The sequence below is a fragment of the Pinus tabuliformis genome, chromosome 1_1, assembly GCF_031772625.1.
Source record: "Pinus tabuliformis cultivar Carrire ecotype Pingquan chromosome 1_1, CPIR1, whole genome shotgun sequence".
NCBI classification, from domain to species: Eukaryota; Viridiplantae; Streptophyta; class Pinopsida; order Pinales; family Pinaceae; genus Pinus; species Pinus tabuliformis.
Genome location: NC_142297.1, coordinates 652554345 through 652568574, shown reverse-complemented (window position 1 = coordinate 652568574; position 14230 = coordinate 652554345). Strand labels below are relative to the sequence as shown.

Below are 14230 nucleotides of genomic sequence, written 5' to 3'. Positions count from 1 at the left end.
GGGTTCACCTTTCTCTTGGATGGGTAGATGCACGTGCATGGTACCAGTGGACTACTCTTTTGAGTAGATCTTATTATTTGTCTTCTTCCCATGTTTCGGGGACGAAACATGCTTAGGGGGGTGGAATGTTATATACCTAGGGGGATAATATGGGGTACCAAGGGAGGTACCCAAGGTAATAATGTAATAATGGGATGGGCCATAGTAATAAATAAGGTGGTTAACCCATGTCATGTAAGGGACCACAAGTAGTTAATAATAATGTAATGGGCCCATGGTATTAGTTGATGGTATGAGGGAACCATGGTAATGACCCATGGTATTGTATGTATGAGACCTATATAGAGGCTAGAGACTCCACTTGGGAAATAGTGAAGAAATATTGTATGAACAGGCATATGGCTTGTGGAGCGTTCTCATTCCTTAAGGAGTGAATGTATGGTGTTGCCCTACCTTAAGGGTTTGAGATCAATAAAGAATCATTTCATATTATTTTTGGGTTTATTTGTATTATCTTATATTTTCATATCTGATCTATAATATTCTTGGGTTAGATCTACAACATTCACTATGCTATTTATTTACTGTCCATTATTTTCTTATTAAAGTTCAAACCATAATGAAAATAATTGAATAAACCATTATTTATTTAATTTTCTCTATTGTAATTATCTTTGACCTAATCACCTTAGAATAATTAAATAAATTACTATTTATTTATTATTCCCGATTTATTCCATGTTTTCCTTATGTGATAATTATTAAACAACTATTTAATAGTTATGTCCTTCTTAATTCTCACAAAGTGATTAATAACTCAATTTTATTTGTTAATTACTTCAACCACTTTATAAATAAATATATTTGACCATTTTGAATATCTTTTTCCTCTCAAAAAATATAATAAAATATTCTAAACAACTAGATTTTGATTTAGTCAATAATATTTTATTATTTTCTAATACTTAATTTGGCTCAATCATTTGTTATAAATAAAGTATTTCCTATTCATTCTTCACCATGACCATTTTTATCATCACCACTATTGTATCTTTACATTTGAGCTCCCACTTGAGTTCAAGCCATCTTTTTGTTCTCTGCCCATTGCAAGTTGAGAGAGAAACACGTTGTTGAAGCACAAGGACAAGAAAAGGACCCATCCCATGAAAAGGGAAATATAGACCCATGTTGTAATTCATTTTCACCAAGTGTTTTAATAAAGTTATTATTTGATTAATTCCTTAAATGATGATTTCACTTTATTTCCTTGTTTTTATATGTTTATGTTTGCAATATATGTTGTGTTGCAGGGTTTTTATTCGTTTTTTCTTATAGATCTGAAGGATAGACAACCATATTCTATTGTTAGGGTCACTAGTCACAAGTGGCTTAAGTGAAGCATTTTTGGTACACATACTAATAATTTTCATACTTAGAACAAATGACGAATCCAAAGTGTATTAATTCAGAACATTGATGATTGTTGGTTCAACTATTTTCATTGTTTCTTCAAAAAAATTAGTACTCTCAATTTCTATTTTTAGATCTCTTCTATTTTCTGGAAAAGAATTCATTTTGTTCGGGTTTCACATATTTCCATAAGTCGCAGGTACCAACCAAGCAAGAGACAGTAGAATCTCGGCCAAATATGTCGAGCAAGAGAAGTGGTAACATAGCACAATTTTTGGCCTAGAAACTACACCCAATGCACTTTTCAGGTCGTTTCTGCACTCGAATTTTTTTCAAAAAACAATTCATTTTTTTTTATTTTTTCCAAGATTGTTGATGTATCCTTACTTTTAAAGCTTCTTGCTTGTCTTTTTCTAACATTTTCACCTCATTTTTTCGCTGGTTTTCTACTCCATTTTCAACAAACTTTTGCCTTTAGATGAGTCCCTAAGTCATTAGATATTTTTACCATTTTGTGCATCCTTGAGTTTATTTTTCCCTCTTTTCTTTTGTTGCTTGATTGTATTCTTGTGTGGGGGGTTGTGTGCTTCACTATGCTGTCTATTTACTCTCCATTTTTAGTATTATTTATAGGTCATGCACTTTATTTTTAACATCATTAACATAATCAAAACATGCTTAATTAAATAATCCACTTGACACATTTTTCACACAAGCACACCCTAAGCAGATGTGAGTTTGGTTAACACTGCCAAGCCAATACTTGAAGCAATCGACCTTAATAACTTAACTCACATAGATTAAGCCCACATAGGCACCAGGGCCAAAATAATCTTTGTAGTTCGGTGTAAAATAAGTTGGATAGGCTTCCAATAACATCCATTGATTTCTTACATTAAGACATGCAAATTTGACATATTAGGGAGCTTAAAATCCTTCACCATACCATGGTCCAAAGTCGGAGCACGTGAGAAACTCGATTTAAAGGGGGTTATGCTAGATCATAGCGTGAGCGGTTTTCCTCAAGGATGTCGAACTCGTGGTAGGGAATTTTGTGTCATGGTTGATCACCAAGAACCTAAAGACTCAATTTCCCCTATGGGACGAAGGTAACCTTAGTGTCCAATCCTAGGAAAACACCTTCTAGGACTAGTTGTGGGCACGTAGTTGGGAATTACTCATATCATGGAAAAAGCCTACTATTTCACATGGATGTTGTAGTGAATTAATCCAGGTGGATATTGGTGGGCACCCTCCTATTCCATGTAGACCCTAGCCTGTTTCATCAATTTCCTTCATTATAGCAGCATTTACAATTTTTCGCAGTTTTTCGGGTCGTGAACATCCAGAGCTATTTTAACCCTCTAAATGGGATTTTTTTTTAGGTCCACCACAAGCCTACAAAAGAAAATCTTGTAGTACTCAGAGATATATTTCTAATAAGGTATCATACACACAAAACAAAGATCATATGGCTAAGTTAAGACCCCAACAAGTTGGTTGCCCAACCAACTCCAATGGCGACCACAAACTCTTGGCTTTCCATCTCCTAGGGTTAGGTTTTTGTTTGTTTGTTTAGGGTTTCTCTTTTTTGTTCAAAATAAAAAGGCCCTTGAGACTCATTGTAACATAGTTTAGAGGCATGTAGCGACCACATATCTTCTTAGAGATAAGCTACCATCGCTTGAGCTAGTTTATTTCCATTTTGTATGCAAGCATGCTTTAGCTCTCTCATGTTAATGAAATGAAGTTTTATTTCTAACACATCTCTGTGTTTATGTTTATATCTATGTTCTGTTGTGTTCTTGGATAAGTCTGAGTCAAGAATGCTTGCTAATTTTTGTCATTAATATAATGCTTTCATTTCATAAATTCCAATAAGTTTTTTTTTTCTTTCTAGAAACAAATAGAGAAATTCCATAATTATAATTCCCATAAAATATAGAACCACTTGAAATATCCTTAACTGGATACGAATACATGCTATCATGAAAAATATAATATAATATTTTTACAGGATGTGGGAACATTTATAAAAAAGCTTTAGAGGGGAACATGAACTACTTGCTATTGCCTCCTTTGACCAAGTGTTCCTAACTAATCTCTTTACCACAATCATCATGTGTAACTTTATTTGGGAGCTTCACTTCACTATGAAGCATGGGATTTGCATGACTATTATTATTACATTTCTAATTCATATTGGGACAATGTCATTGATGTGCCATCTCTACTCCATAGGATGAACCATGTTATTAGATTTCTAGTTTATGCTCTATACTATAATTTTGTCACCACTATTGAAATTTTGGTCATAACAGGATTCCTTTTACTCAAATTTGTCACTGAGGCTTGTCCCAGATTTAATTCATAATTTCTGGTGTTTTTTTCAACATGTTGATTTGTTAGTTGGAACAACTTAACATTAGAGCTTTCCATGGATTACTTGATATTTTTTAATTCCATGAACTTTTAAAATTTTTCCCATGCCATATCTTACTCTTATTTGGAAATTCTTTCATCTTGATTCCCCTGGAGAATAGTCTCATGTTCATGATAAGTGGAAATCCAACTTGAGTAATGATCTTTAAGTGACGCATTCATAAAAGGAGATAGTTTGGTGACGAACTGAGCATATCAACTGATGTATTTTCATTATAATTAACCGGTGCTTCTATTGTATTCTCTAGATGTGTCTTTCTCTCTGTCGAAATTATTGGCAACATTGTCATTAGCGTTAAGATTGAATAGAAGTAAAAGTGCTACTTTAGTCATGGAATTGTGAACCTGTTGCTTATCGATAACTCCTGTTGCAAGACCCTCCTTGGCTACTTGCTGCTTATATATTTTTTCCTCCATTTTTCCATAAATATCCAAGAAATAAGCATAAACATGATTCTGCTATCCAAATATTCACACAAGAAAAAGAGCATGAAGATCATGTGTTGGATTCCAGGAACCATCAATAATTATGACCTGATTAGTTGTTGGAAGATTTATACCCAATGATCCATCTCTAGTTGATATTAAAACACAACTAACCTTTTTTATTTGAAGGATTACTAATTTTCTCTACTATATTTCTCCTTTGGGTGACACTAGTGTGTCCATCAATATTGCACCATGTTAAAAAATGAAAAATGTGGAGGAAAGTGATCTTCTCAATACTATAAAAAATTAAATAGATTACATTTGAGACAACAATAATTAATGATTGAACTGGACCTCAAGTGTAACTCAACTGAACTCGACTAAATTAAAACTGACTATGACATCTAGATTGAGCTTTATGATGCCTAGTAGGTGGTTGGAATTAGTTTCTCCAACACTCCCCCCTAATTACAACCACAAAAAAATATAAATTAAGATACCTGATGGTTTAAGTCTCAACCAGGCTTACAATTTTGACATCAGATGGATTTCCCTTTTTCTTTTTCCAAATCCTATATCCTCTAAATTGTTTTAACCTTTTTTTTTTGTAGGCTTCAAAATTCAAATTCTTCATTCTCTCGTGCAAATCTTCCATTGTTCTAGGCTATTTAAGCATGTCCTCAATTTCTTCAAAAATTGAATTGTATGGGGACTGCTACCACATGTCATTTTTTGTACTGTGCTTTCGATATTAAATATTTTTCTCATCAATTTTCTACAACATAAGAAGAGAATAGAATTGTGTCTCTTCAAAACTCCAAAATATGGAAATTTCATTATTGTTTTCATTATCCATGCTATCTTCAACATTCATTTCTACAACATTTATGCATACTTTACCAAAACATGGTATTACAATCCATGCTTCAAGAAATGTTAATTCTTATTCCAATTTTGTTGCTCCATCCTGATTGGTGACTTATGGACATTCAAAATCAAGGTTAAGTTTACAAATATTTGTAGAACCAGATTGATTTTGTTCTTTCTGCTTTGTAATGACAGCTTTCTATTGTTGTGCTTCCTTCTTTTCCTTTTATACTTCCACTTCTTTACTAAACTATGTTGCTGCAACAAGTTGTCTTCCACTTGGTTTTCAAACTCAAGTGGGCTTCTTTCACCAAATAACATCATGTCAATATGATTTTTTTGTTGCATCATCTTCAACCACACCTCTGGCTAATTGTTCTTCATCAAAACTAGCATTAGTGATTTTAATTATTGAATTTATCATACCAATGGATACTCCAATGACATTTTCATTGTCATGAGAAAGATCTGTCACTGGAATCACTTGATTTTCATCCACTTGTGTCTATGCATAGTGAGATTTAGGAACATCTATGTGCTCTTTTTCAACTTCTTTAGCAAATTCTTCACAATAATCACCAACTTGTGTCTGACCATAGTGCCATTCACAAGACTTTATGTGATATTTCTCTGCTTCTAGTAACAAACCATCATCAATGTCATCCACTTTCAAGTGGAATTTACCAAACTCTTCATACTCAACTTGATTACTATCCCTTACAACAAAAATCATCTCAAGGATATCCTAGGCTTTCTTGGTTGTCTTTACATCTACAATGAGGGGAAGAATGTTGTTATCTACACATTCTTTTATGCATTTCAATATGAAGGAATTCTTTTACCTTTTGTCTTCCAACCTTTCAAATAGACCTGAAACAAATCTTGTTGTTGCTTCAACTTTCTCATCCTCTTCGTTTTTTCCATAGCTACCTAGCCTATGCTTCACATATAGGTTGAACACTCTTTATAATGATTTCCACTTAAAAAAAAAAAACCTTTGTTTCTCTTATGAATCACTACAGCTTACCCCTCTAGATTTGAATTAAAAGTCATAACTTACTCTCAAATTTATTTTCAAATTTTAATTGAACCCAAATTTTTGTTCAGGGTTCAAATTATGACAAAGGAGGGTCAATAAGATGATTGCAAATTTTTTCTTAAATAAAGAATATGCTCATGGATATCCACATGCTCATGGATATGAGCATAATCGAGCCATTCAAGTATGACACTTCAAATTACTTTCCCCCCTTTTCAAAAACACATGCCATTAAAATGGAATTTCACACCAGTGACATGAAGTTGACTTTTATCATAAGCTCATTTCATAAGAACCAATGCACATTACATAACTACATTTCATAAAATTTTGACCTCACAATATCTCATAACAAAGAGGGCTACAATTTACCTTCACGGCCTTCCCAACATTTGAACGGTCTCTGGCTGGCTCTCTTCGCTTGAGATTTGGAGGGGAAAAATGTTCACACACGGTTCAAATTTCTTGTTGGATTTTAACTTTGAAAAATTCTCACTTTTTGTTCTTTAACGAGGAGAAATTATGGCTAACCCACTTGTGGACATTGTTATGTTTCTCCATGGGAATTAAAGCTGAAACAAAAATTTACATAAACTTTATTTGGACGTTATAACGTTGCTGCTTAGTAGAAGTCAATGCAAACTTCTAACTACTTTTTTCCATTTAATGAATTTTTAGCAGTGGTCTTTCTTGCAACAAGAATGATGACTTTTTAAAATAGAAGAGGCTTCGCATGCTCTTTTCTCTTCTAGCGTGAATGGGATGCGATCTTGTTGCAAATCTCGAGGTTACTTTTCTTTAACTTTTGTTAGGCATTGCCAGTTTTCTCATGCATTCTCCACTATTTTTTCAAAGAATCTTATGCAGGCTCACCCCCTTCTCTCGACTATTCTTAAAGTGTCTTATGGAGACCCAAGTCTGATACCATGTTATCAATAGTTAAATAGATTACTTAGAAAACAATAATAATTAATGACTAAACTAGAACTCAAGTGTAACTCAATCCAACTAGTCTAAATTAGTCTAAATTCAAATTGACTATAACACCTTGACACCTTGATTGACTTTTATGACCCCTAGAAAGTGGTTGGAATTAATTTCTCCAACATACCATTCTTTAACTTGCCTGTAGTATTGATCTTTCTTTCCAACCCAAGGTAATTTTGTGAGGAATGACTCAATAAGATCTAATGTACTTAGCCTTTGGCTGAAAACCAATGCCTTATCATCTTGCTTAAAGTTTAGGGCCCAAAGATCTAGCAACAATACCATCTTACCACTATAATCATTTTTTTCAAAATATTTATCTCGAACAATGTTCTCCCATCACTTATGAGATTGCAGGGGCACCTCTTCCAAATCATTATCTTTGTATTTTATTTTTCAATCCACTCTACCTTTCATCTTATCTCCATTTAAGAGGTCATGATTAACACAGAACATATTTGAAACTCAAAACTTGTTCCTTTCATCACTAAACATTGCAATTTATAGACATATTTAGCTAGAGATGAGTAATAACTGCACCAAATGATATTTATTATCTACTGATTACGCTGATTGCTGAACAATGATCGGTGTTGTCTGAACATTGAGTGGTGTCATTCGTGATTAATACCTAACACCTCCCCTTAATCAAGACCTACATGTTAACTTGTTTTTTGGTCTAAGTCTCAGCTAAGCTTACAACATAATTTGGATTTTCTACAACGCATAACTTACTTCTACACATTTCAAATTTAGCCTTTCCAAGAGGCTTGGTGAATATGTCAGCCACATTTTCATTTGTATTACAACATGATAAGTCAATTTCTTTTGATTACACTTTTTCTCCTACAAAATTATGTTGTGTGTCAATGTGTTTTGTCCTTGCATGATATATAGGATTGTTTTCCAATTTGAGTGCTCTGATTGTCACATACGATTACTGTAGGTGCTTGTTGTGTTTCTCCAAACATCTTCAAGTATCGTTCTAAGCCATATTGCTTCATAGGTAGCATTGCATAATACTTTATACTCAGATTCAGTGAATGACAAGGAAACAGTTGGATATTTCTTATTGCTCCATGATATTGGTCCTGAACTAATATTGAACAAGTATCAAGTAGTAAGATTCCTATAATCAAGATTTCTAGCCTAGTCAGAATCAGAATAACCTAACAACTCAACATCAAATTCATCAGTATACATAATACCAAAATTAAGTGTTCCTTTTAGATATCGAAGGACTTTCTTTGCTGCTTTCTAGTGGCTTTCACAAGGTTTAGCCATGAACTGACTAAGTATGCTGACATAATATGATATATTTGGCCTGGTAGTGGTGAGATAGTTCAGACTTCCCACTAGTTGATGATACAAGGTTCCATTCACCTCTTTGGTTCCATCATTACTGCACAATTTGACATTTTATTCTAAAGGAGTAGATATTTCCTTACATTCAATCAAATCGAACCTTTCAAGGATTCCCCTTGTATATTTTCTTTGTGTGATTATTGTCTTACCAGATTCCCTCCAAACTTCAAGACCTAAACAATAATGCAATTCACCAAGATCCTTCATCTCAAATACATGTGACAACTAAATTTTAATGTCTTCAATAAACTTGCATGCATTTCCTGTTATGATAAGATCATCAACATATACAGATATTAAAGCAACATTCCCACCTTCATCTTCCTTGATGTACAAGTTAGGATCATTTTTGCTTCTCATAAAACCTTTCTTATAAAAGAAATAATCAATTTTCACAAACCAAGATCTTGGTGCTTGTTTCAAAACATATAAAGCTTTCTTTAACTTGCAAGCCAGATGCTCCTGTCCATGTTTTACAAACCCTTCAGGCTGAACCAAATAAACTTCTTCTTTTAACTCACCATTCAAAAATGCAGATTTGACATCTAACTAATGCATTTTCCAATTATATTTTGTCGCTAATGCAATCATGATTCTAATTGTGTTCAATTTAGCTACAAGTGCAAAAGTATCTTCATAATCAATTCCCTCCTTTTGTGAATATCCTTTTGCAACCAATCTAGCTTTATGCTTATCAATACTTCCATCAACATTAAACTTGGATTTATACAGCCATTTGCATCTTATGGGAGCTTTGTTTTTATGAAATTGTGTTAATTCCCATGTGCGATTCTTCATTATAGAGTCATATTCTTCATTCATTGCATCTCTCCATTCTTCATATTCTTTAGCTTCCTCATAGCTTGTAGGTTATACAAAATTCATAACAAGAGACATTAATGCATAATATTTATACCTTATAGGTACCTAACTTTTACATGATGACCTTCTTGGATTTTTACTTCTTTCATGTTTCTTTCTACTTTGCGGAGTCTCCTCTCCTCTTCTTGGAGTGTCATGACTGCTTGATACACCTTTCTCTTGAACTTGTACCTATTCTTGTGCTTGTTCTTGTTCTTGTTCAACACTTGTATCTAATTTGACATAATCATGAGTATCATGCCATACACGAGTATCATTCTTTTTATCACATTCATTTTCATTCTTATGAAACACCACATCCCTACTTGCAAGCAATCTATGAGAACTGGGGTAAAACAACTTGTATGCTTTCTGATAATCACAATAACCAATAAATATGCACTTAATTGACTTTGCATCAAGTTTTCTTCTTTCACCTTTTGGAATATGAGCAAATGCCTTGCAACCAAAAACTCTTAAATGACTCACTTGTGGTTTGTACCTATAAAATGCTTCAAAAGGTGTTTTAAGCTCTAAACTTTTGGTTGGACTCCTATTTTAAATAAACAACAGTATTAATAGATTCAACCCAAAAACCATTAGAAATATTTTTACCTTGAAGCATACTACGTGCAGATTCAATTAGTGTTCTGTTTTTTGTCTCAACAACTCCATTTTGCTGAGGTGTATGTGGTATTGTAAATTATTGTAGAATCCCATTGCTTTTACAATATTGATTAAATTCTCTTGATTTATATTCTCCCCCGTGATCAGATCACAAAATTTCATTGCAATTGCTAGTTTGTTTTTCCACCATACTCTTAAACTCTTTAAAGTACTAAAAAACATTACTCTTCATTCTTATGAAATAAACCCATGTAGATCTAGATCTATCATCCAAAAAAATAAGAAAATATCATGCTCCAACAATAGATCTAGTTTTCATAGATCTACATACATCAGTATGAATTAATTCAAGTATCTTCCTTTGCCTTTTTTCTTTATGTATAGGAAATTCCTCCCTATGTTGCTTGCCAATTACACATGCTTCACGTTCAACATGATCATTCTTCAAGCGAGGAAGACCTTCAACCATTATGTTCCTTTGAAGTAGCATTAAATCATTGTGATTTACATGTCCATACCTTTGATGCCATAACTCTACAGTTGATATTGTTGTATATGCCAACATTGAATGACTTTTCCTAGTCACATCCAACTTATACAAGCCTCCAACTCTCGTACTTGTGGCAATAACCTTGTAGTGATCTTGAATTTCTTTCACTACACACTATGACTTAACAAATTCCACCTTCAAATCTTGGTGAGCAGTAATATAAACAGAAATTAAATTCTTTTTTATACCAAGAACATACATCACATTATGGATCTCTCTCTTGTCCATTAGGCAAATTCACACCTATTACTCCATAACCTTGAACTTTAAGTGACCTATTATCTCCTAGATAAACATATGTTCCATCAATGTTTTCATAATATTCATCAAACCACTCCTTATTACAAGACATATGGAGTGATGCACCATAATCAATGAACCAATCATTCATATCATCATTTTCCACAGAGAATGCAACACCAGAAATAAACAATTTAAGGTTTTTAAATCCATCACAGAATGAGGTGTCTTTGTCCACAAAATTTCCATTATGCCTTCTGTTTCTTTGCATAGAATCATTATATTTCCTTTTATAGCAATCTTTAGAATGATGCTGGGGTTTGCCACAATAATAACAATCATCATTTCTCTTATCATTCATTGGAAACTTAGACCGTGTCATACCTTTCTGTTTTTCTTGAAACTTGCCTCCTTTGTTCCTGTCCCATGGCTTTCCTCTGTATGGATGTTTGCCCTTGGCTACCAACACCAAATCTGAACTACTAGAGCTCAAGTTAAAGCTCTTCATCCTCTCGTCCTCTTATAGAAAAATTCCTGTCAATTCATCAAATGTAGGGGGCTTCTATCTAGCTCAAAGACTTGAAACAAAAATTTGATAATCTTGTACTAAGCCATTTAATGTAATGGTGACTAAGTTAGTACTAGACACCTTTTCACCAATATCTCCTAACTTATCACTTAAATCTTTGACATGAGATATGAAATTGCTTATATTTTCATTTGTTTCCAATTTTTAGAGATAAAAGCTTAGCCTTCAAAAACAAGATCCTATTTGTATTTGTTGTTTCATACAAACCCTTCAACATATCCCATGTTTCCTTTGATGTCTTGCAATCTATGCTATGAGGGATAATGTTGTCCTTTAAGGACATAAGCAATAACATATTTGCTTTCCTATCTCATTTTTCCCAATCTAGAATAGAAGTTACAATAGTGGGTTTTGGCCCATCTCCATACACAATGGACCACAAATTATAACCTTCTAAAATAGTGAACAACTTGAATTTGCAATTAACATAATTTTCTCCATTAAGTTTGGTGGCTTCATTCAAATAAGTATGAAACAACAAATTTGGTATGATAGGAAAAAAACCTTTCTCAAATCAACAAAATGCTACAAAATCTAAATCCAAATGCACCCAAATTCACCACATGAAAAGCAATCTCAAAAAATCCTCATAAAATTTCATAAATTTTTCACATAAAAAAATAAAATCTCTTTATATTAAACTTCACTTAGGAAAAACTCGTTTTTATTTTTAATAATCCTCAAACCACTTATCTTTTTTTTCCTTACGAAAACCTTATCTCTCATTAAATCACACATAGTTTCTCTCCTCTTCCCAATGTCATTTCAAAGCAAGTTATAAAAGCACGTATCACCCTTCTGTCATTACACTTTATAACATCAATCTCAAAAAATGATGTGCTTCATTTTAATATAAAAGGCATATAAAACAAAGGGCTTTAATTTAAAAGGATGTTACCACCGCAAATAGCTTTGAAATGCAGGGGCTGAGCCCCAACCAAATAAGATGAAAACCACTGCTCAATTTTACAGCGACTACAACCGACAGCAACACTATTTCACACTCACCAACTTACAACGGCAGCCTTACTCACACAGCAACTCAACTGACGGTTTCTTTCACACAGCGACACGATTTCAGCGACTACAACTGACAGCAACACTATTTCACACTCACTATGCCTTACTCATCAGCATCTTTCACACAGCAACTCAACTGGCAGCTTCTTTCACACAGCAACACGATTTCAAGTTTGAGGAAATTGATTTTCTCTGCACTGATTCACTAACCTTCCCACGCATCTTTCGCAAATTTGCAACAGCCAGGAATCTTCAATCAAAGGAGAATACATGCTTCAACGCTCACAAAACTTGTTCCTTTCACTACTAAACATTACAATTTATAGACACCTTTAGGTACAGATGAGCAATAACTGCACCTAATGATATTTATTATCTACTGACTACAATAACTGCAACTAATGATATTTATTATCTACTGACTAAGTTGAATGCTGAACAGTGATTAATACCTGACAATCTTCATACAAAATGAAATTTTCGTGTTGAGAGTCTCTGCCCTTTTTGGCTATTTGCAGTAACCCTAAATGATTCCAAATCTGGGCTAAATAATGAAGAAGCATTTCCTATGTGCCCCTTTCACACAATCTTTTCATTCTTCATAAACCCATGTATTTCTAGGAATCCGATGTATAACTGCCACTGTAATGGAGAAAGATGTGTAGATATCACATATACACATTTTGGAGGAAGTTCATTTTTCATCAGATTCAAGCCCATAGGTTGTAAAAAGCCTTTTAGCTTTTCATATATGACATGTGATCTTTGATTCATTATTTTCACATCAGCTGCAACTGAATTAGCATGCTGCCCATTTTCTATGGGATTTTGGGAACGGTTTCTGAACTCTGGTTGTTTTCGAAAGAATCCTTATCTTACAAAGTCTACCATACAATAATATTCAATCAAAGTATTTTGTAAAGGAGAACCTGTCAATGCAATTCGGCTTTAAATTTTCACTTGTTTTAATGCTTGTGTTATATCAGCCTTTGTGTTTTTTTATCATGTGTGCCTCAGCACAAATGAATAAATCAGGGCGACTTTGCAAAGCCCCACAAATATCATCTGCCACATCCTTTTCTTTCACATATTCCTAAAGATAAGTTTCGAAATGCTGCATAGCCTATCAGTAGAATTCCACCTTTTTCCCTCCATTTTGTTAATAACCCTTCTCTCTTTGTGTTCTCCCTGGAAGCATCCTCAAACATAAAAACTGGTAAACGGTCTAAATCAAAAGGTTGCCATTTGCAAAACTGTCTCGAGTAATGTAGTACATTCACTGGTGTTACGATAAGGGCAGTGTTCAAACCTAGATCCAAGGACTGCGTAATAGTGTATAGAAAAGTAATAACCTGCAACGTCTTCCCATGTCCCATACTGTGGGCCAAAATGCAACCAACACTGTTGTCTCCGGACCTGATCTTGCTTACTGATTGAATACAGTTTTCCCACATGAAGTGTATGCCAGCAATCTGGTGAGGTTTGAAGATACATAAGATAGATGGAGATATTCTGACTTCTGCTTCATCTTTTACCAACATCCAAAGCAGGAATTTTGTCATCTGGAGATGCAGAATAGCTATCAAAAGCCGATTGAGAGTGGCTTGCTATCTTTACAACCTTATTATAGTAGTCATATTCCAGTGAAGCTTAGCAGATTATGGTCACAGCAAAAGCAGCGCCATTGTGAGTTAGTTATAATTTTATTTTTTCTTCCTCTCACCAAACACTTTTTCACATAAGAGTCACAGTGGATTAGCGAACCTCCTTTCCCACACCAATAGAAAAAATAGTCTGAAACATC

General features: G+C 33.8%; 2 pseudogenes; both read right to left on the bottom strand.

Annotated features, from left to right (window-relative positions):
* Positions 1 to 4071: 4071 nt before the first annotated feature.
* On the bottom strand, positions 4072 to 11325 carry LOC149215080 (protein CHROMATIN REMODELING 20 pseudogene; annotated as a pseudogene).
* Positions 11326 to 12848: 1523 nt separating this feature from the next.
* On the bottom strand, positions 12849 to 13988 carry LOC149215079 (protein CHROMATIN REMODELING 20 pseudogene; annotated as a pseudogene).
* Positions 13989 to 14230: the final 242 nt, after the last annotated feature.